General features: G+C 46.2%; 3 non-coding genes across 3 annotated transcripts; 2 read left to right on the top strand and 1 right to left on the bottom strand.

The window, feature by feature from the left end:
* Window positions 1–728: 728 nt before the first annotated feature.
* On the bottom strand, window positions 729–801 carry TRNAY-GUA (transfer RNA tyrosine (anticodon GUA)). The gene has a single exon. It is a non-coding gene; the product is annotated as a tRNA-Tyr (tRNA).
* A 2,987-nt stretch (window positions 802–3,788) lies between these two features.
* Window positions 3,789–3,861, top strand: TRNAY-GUA (transfer RNA tyrosine (anticodon GUA)). Its single transcript has one exon. It is a non-coding gene; the product is annotated as a tRNA-Tyr (tRNA).
* Window positions 3,862–4,082: 221 nt separating this feature from the next.
* TRNAY-GUA (transfer RNA tyrosine (anticodon GUA)) lies at window positions 4,083–4,155 on the top strand. The gene has a single exon. It is a non-coding gene; the product is annotated as a tRNA-Tyr (tRNA).
* Window positions 4,156–6,032: the final 1,877 nt, after the last annotated feature.

The following is a 6,032-nucleotide window of genomic DNA, read 5'->3' as shown; positions in this document are numbered from 1 at the left end:
CGGGTGGGCTCGAACTAGCAATCTTTCGGTTAACAGCCGAACGCGCTAACCATTGTGCCACGGAAGTTTTGAAAACAAATTATCGTCAGGTATTTTGGAAAAACTTTGACTTTTTACGTTACATCTGACACAACACAGCACCGCTCCCGGATGGGCTCGAACCACCAACCTCTCGGTTAACAGCCGAAAGCGCTAACCATTGAGCCACGGCAACTCAGAAATTAAATGATCGGCAGGTATTTTGGAAAAACTTTGACTTTTTATGTTACATCTGAGACCTCACAACTCCGCTCCCGGTTGAACTCGAACCACCAACCTTTTTATTAACAGCTGAACGCGCTAACCATTGCGCCACGGAAGCCCAAAAATTAAATGGTCGTCAGGTATTATGGAAAAACATTGACTTTTTACGTTATTTATAGCAAAACACACCAACGTTCCTGGGTGGGCTCGAACTAGCAATCTTTCGGTTAACACCCGAACGCTCTAACCATTGTGCCAAGGAAGTTTAGAAAATAAATTGTCGTCAGGTATTCTAGAAAAACTTCGACTTTTTACGTTAAATCTGAAACAACACAACACCGCACCCGGGTGGGCTCGAACAACAACCTTTCGGTTAACAGCCGAAAGCGCTAACCCTTGAGCCACGGAGACTCAGAAATTAAATGATCGGCAGGTATTCTGGAAAAACTTTGACTTTTTATGTTACATCTGAGGCCTCAAAACTCCGCTCCCGGGTGGGCTCGAACCACCAACCTCTCGGTTTACAGCCGAACGCGCTAACCATTGCGCCACGGAAGCCCAAAAATTAAATGGTCGTCAGGTATTATGGAAAAACTTTGACTTTTTACGTTATTTATCACAAAACACACCAACGTTCCCGGGTGGGCTAAAACTAGCAATCTTTCGGTTAACAGCCGAACGCGCTAACCATTGTGCCACGGAAGTTTAGAAAATAAATTGTCGTCAGGTATTGTAGAAAAACTTTCACTTTTTACGTTACATCTGATACAATACAACACCGCTCCCGGGTGGGCTCGAACCACCAACCTTTTGATTAACAGCTGAACGCGCTAACCATTGCGCCACGGAAGCCCAAAAGTTAAATGGTCGTCAGGTATTATGGAAAAACTTTGACTTTTTACGTTATTTACACCAAAACACACCAACGTTCCCGGGTGGGCTCGAACTAGCAATCTTTCGGTTAACAGCCGAACGCGCTAACCATTGTGCCACGGAAGTTTAGAAAAAATTCTCGTCAGGTATTCTAGAAAAACCTTGACTTTTTACGTTACATCTGAGACAACACAACACCGCTCCCGGGTGGGCTCGAACCACCAACCTTTCGGTTAACAGCCGAACGCACTAACCATTGAGCCACGGAAACTCAGAAACTAAATGATCGGCAGGTATCGTGGAAAAACTTTGACTTTTTATGTTACACCTGACGACAATTTATTTTCTAAACTTCCGTGGCACAATATTTAGCGCGTTCGACTGTTAACCGAAAGATTGCTAGTTCGAGCCCACCCGGGAACGTTGGTGTGTTTTGGTATAAATGACGTAAAAAGTCAAAGTTTTTCCATAATACCTGACGACCATTTAATTTTTGGGCTTCCGTGGCTCAATGGTGAGCGGGTTCGGCTGTTAACCGAAAGGTTGGTGGCGAGCCCACCCGAGAGCGGAGTTGTGAGGCCTCAGATGTAATATAAAAAGTCAAAGTTTTTCCACAATACCTGCCAATCAATTAATTTCTGAGTTTCCGTGGCTCAATGGTTAGCGCGTTCGGCTGTTAACCGAAAGGTTGGTGGTTCGAGCCCACCCGGGAGCGGTGTTGTGTTGTCTCAGATGTTACGTAAAAAGTCAAAGTTTTTTTATATACCTGACGACAATTTCTTTCTAAACTTCCGTGGCACAATGGTAAGCGCGTTCGGCTGTAAACCGAAAGATTGCTAGTTCGAGCCCACCCGGGAACGTTGGTGTGTTTTGGTATAAATAACGTAAAAAGTCAAATTTTTCCATAATATCTGACGACCATTTAATTTTTGGGCTTACGTGGCGCATTGGTTAGCGCGTTCGTCTGTTAACCGAAAGGTTGGTGGTTCGAGCCCACCCGGGAGTGGTGTTGTGTTGTCTCAGATGTAGCGTAAAAAACATAATTTTTCCACGATACCTGACGACCATTTAATTTTTGGGTTTCCGTGGCGCAATGGTTTGCGCGTTTGGCAGTTAACCGAAAGGTTGGTGGTTCGAGCCCACCCGGGAGCGGTGTTGTGAGGTGTCAGAAATAACGCAAAAAGTCAAAGTTTTTTCACAATACCTGACGACCATTTAACTTTTAGGATTCCGTGGCGCGATGGTAAGCGCGTTCGGCTGTTAACCGAAAGGTTGGTGGTTCGAGCCCACCCGGGAGCGGTGTTGTGAGGTGTCAGATGTAACGAAAATGTCAAAGTTTTTCCACAATTCCTGAAGACCATTTAATTTTAGACTTCCGTGGCGCGATGGTTAGCGCGTTCGGATGTTAGCCTAAAGGTTGGTGGTTCAAGCCCACCCGGGAACGTTGGAGTGAAGTTTTATAAGTAACTTAAAAAGGCAACGTTTTTCCACCATACCTGACAACTATTTACTTTCTAAGCTTCCGTGGCGCAATGGTTAGCGCGTTCAGATGTTAACCGTAAGGTTGGTGGTTCGAGCCCACCCCGGAGCGGTGTTGTGAGGTGTCAGATGTAACGCAAAATCAAAGTTTTTCCACAATACCTGACGACCATTTAACTTTTAGGCTTCCGTGTCGCAATGGTTTGCGCGTTTGGCTGCTAACGGAAAGGTTGGAGGTTCGAGCCCACCCGGGAACGATGGTGTAAAAAGGCAAAGCTTTTCCTAAATACCTAACGACCGTTTACTTTCTGAGCTTCCGTGGCTCAACGGTTAGCGCGTTCGTCAGTTAACCGAAAGGTTGGTGGTTTAAGCCCACCCGGGAGCGGTGTTGTGGGGTCTCAGATGTAGCGTAAAAAACAAAATTTTTCCACAATACCTGACGACCATTTAACTTTTAGGATTCCGTGGCGCGATGGTAAGCGCGTTCGGTTTTTAACCGAAAGGTAGGTGGTTCGAGCCCACCCGGAAGCGGTGTTGTGAGGTGTCAGATGTAACGCAAAAAGTTAAAGTTTTTCCACAATACCTGACGACCATTTAACTTTAAGGCTTCCGTGGCGCAATGGTTAGCGTGTTTGGCTGTTAATTGTAAGGTTGGTGGTTCGAGCCCACCCGGGAACGTTGGTGTGAAGTTTAATATGTAACGTAAGAAGTCAAAGCTTTTCCACAATACCTGACGACCATTTAAGTTCTGAGCTTCCGTGGCTCAATGGTTAGCGCCTCCGGCTGTTATCCGAAAGGTTGTTGGTTCGAGCCCACCCGGGAGCGGTGTTGTGAGGTCTCAGATGTGACGTAAAAAATAAGAGTTTTTCCACAATACCTGACGACCATTTCATTTCTGAGCTTCCTTGGCTCCATGGATAGAGCGTTCGGATGTGAACCAAAAGGTTGGTGGTTCGAGCCCACCCGGGAGCGGTGTTGAGGGGTCTCAAATGTAACGTAAAAAGCAAAAGTTTTTCCACAATACCTAACGAACATTTAATTTTTGGGCTTCCGTGGCGCAATGGTTAGCGCGCTCAAATGTTATTCAAAAGATTGGTGGTTCGAGCCCACCCGGGACGGTGTTGTGAGGTCTCAGATGTAACGTAAAAAGTCAGAGTTTTTCCACAATACCTGATGAACATTTAATTTTTTGGGCTTCCGTGGCGCAATGGTTAGCGCGTTCAGTTGTAAACCGAAAGGTTGATGGTTCGAGCCCACCCGGGAGAGGTGTTATGAGGTCTCCGATGTAGCGTAAAAATTCAAATTTTTTCCACAATACCTGACGACCATTTCATTTCTGAGCTTCCTTGGCTCCATGGTTAGCGCGTTCGGATATTAACCAAAAGGTTGATGGTTCGAGCCCACCCGGGAGCGGTGTTGTGGGGTCTCAAATGTAACGTAAAAAGCAAAAGTTTTTCCACAATACCTGACGAACATTTAATTTTTGGGCTTCCGTGGCGCAATGGTTAGCGCGTTCAGTTGTAAACCGAAAGGTTGGTGGTTCGAGCCCACCCGGGAGAGGTGTTATGACGTCTCAGATGTAGCGTAAAAATTAAAATTTTTTCCACAATACCTGACGAACATTTCATTTCTGGGTTTCCTTGGCTCCATGGTTAGCGCGTTCGGATGTTAACCAAATGGTTGGTGGTTCGAGCCCACCCGGGAGCGGTGTTGTGGGGTCTCAAATGTAACGTAAAAAGCAAAAGTTTTTCCACAATACCTGACGACCATTTAATGTTTGGGCTTTCGTGGCGCAATGGTTAGCGCGTTCGGATGTTTACCAAAAGGTTGGTGGTTCGAGCCCACCCGGGAGCGGTGTTGTGGGATCTCAAATGTAACGTATAAAGCCAAAGTTTTTCCACAATACCTGACGACCATTTAATTTTTGGGCTTCCGTGGCGCAATGGTTAGCGCGTTCGGCTGTTTACCGAGAGGTTGGTGGTTCGAGCCCATCCGGGAGCGGAGTCGTGAGGTCTCAGACGTGACGAAAAAGTCAAAGTTTTTCCACAATACCTGACGACCATTTCATTTCTGAGCTTCCTTGGCTCCATGGTTATCGCGTTCGGATGTTAACCAAAAGGTTGTTGGTTCGAGCCCACCCGGGAGCGTTGTTTTGAGGTCTCAGATGTGACGTAAAAAATAAGAGTTTTTCCACAATACCTGACGAACATTTAATTTTTGGGCTTCCGTGGCGCAATGGTTAGAGCGTTCAGCTGTTAACCGAAAGGTTGGTGGTTCGAGCACACCCGGGACAGGTGTTATGGGGTCTCAGATGTGACGTAAAAAGTCAAAATTTTTCCCCAATACCTGACGACCATTTCATTTCTGAGCTTCCTTGGCTCCATGGTTATCGCGTTCGGATGTTAACCAAAAGGTTGTTGGTTCGAGCCCACCCGGAAGCGGTGTTGTGAGGTCTCAGATGTGACGTAAAAAATAAGATTTTTTCCACAATACCTGACGAACATTTAATTTTTGGGCTTCCGTGGCGCAATGGTTAGAGCGTTCAGCTGTTACCCGAAAGGTTGGTGGTTGGAGCCCATCCGAAAGCGGTGTTGTGAGGTCTCAGATGTGACGTAAAAAATAAGAGTTTTTCCACAATATCTGACGAACATTTAATTTTTGGGCTTCCGTGGCGCAATGGTTAGAGCGTTCAGCTGTTAACCGAAAGGTTGGTGGTTCGAGCCCACCCGGGAGCTGTGTTGTGGGATCTCAAATGGGACGTAAAAAGTCAAAGTTTCTCCACAATACCTGACAAACTTTTCAATTTTGAGCTTCCTTGGCTCCATGGATAGCGCGTTCGGATGTTAACCAAAAGGTTGGTGGTTCGAGCCCACCCGGGAGCGGTTTTGTGGGATCTCAAATGTAACGTATAAAGCCAAAGTTTTCCTACAATACCTGACGACCATTTAATTTTTGGGCTTCCGTGGCGCAATGGTTAACGCGTTCGGCTGTTTACCGAAAGGTTGTTGGTTCGAGCCCACCCGGGAGCGGTGTTGTGGGATCTCAAATGTAACGTATAAAGCCAAAGTTTTTCCACAATACCTGACGACCGTTTCATTTCTGAGCTTCCTTGGCTCCATGGTTATCGCGTTCGGATGTTAACCAAAACGTTGTTGGTTCGAGCCCACCCGGGAGCGTTGTTTTGATGTCTCAGATGTGACGTAAAAAATAAGAGTTTTTCCACAATACCTGAAGAACATTTAATTTTTGGGCTTCCGTGGCGCAATGGTTAGAGCGTTCAGCTGTTAACCGAAAGGTTGGTGGTTCGAGCCCATCCGAAAGCGGTGTTGTGAGGTCTCAGATGTGACGTAAAAAATAAGAGTTATTCCACAATATCTGACGAACATTTAATTTTTGGGCTTCCGTGGCGCAATGGTTAGAGCGTTCAGCTGTTACCC

Source organism: Phalangium opilio, unplaced genomic scaffold (assembly GCF_054372755.1).
Source record: "Phalangium opilio isolate 3A_F unplaced genomic scaffold, DU_Popi_V2 ptg000329l_1, whole genome shotgun sequence".
In the NCBI taxonomy this organism is placed as follows: domain Eukaryota; kingdom Metazoa; phylum Arthropoda; class Arachnida; order Opiliones; family Phalangiidae; genus Phalangium; species Phalangium opilio.
This window is presented reverse-complemented; position numbering and strand designations above follow the sequence as displayed.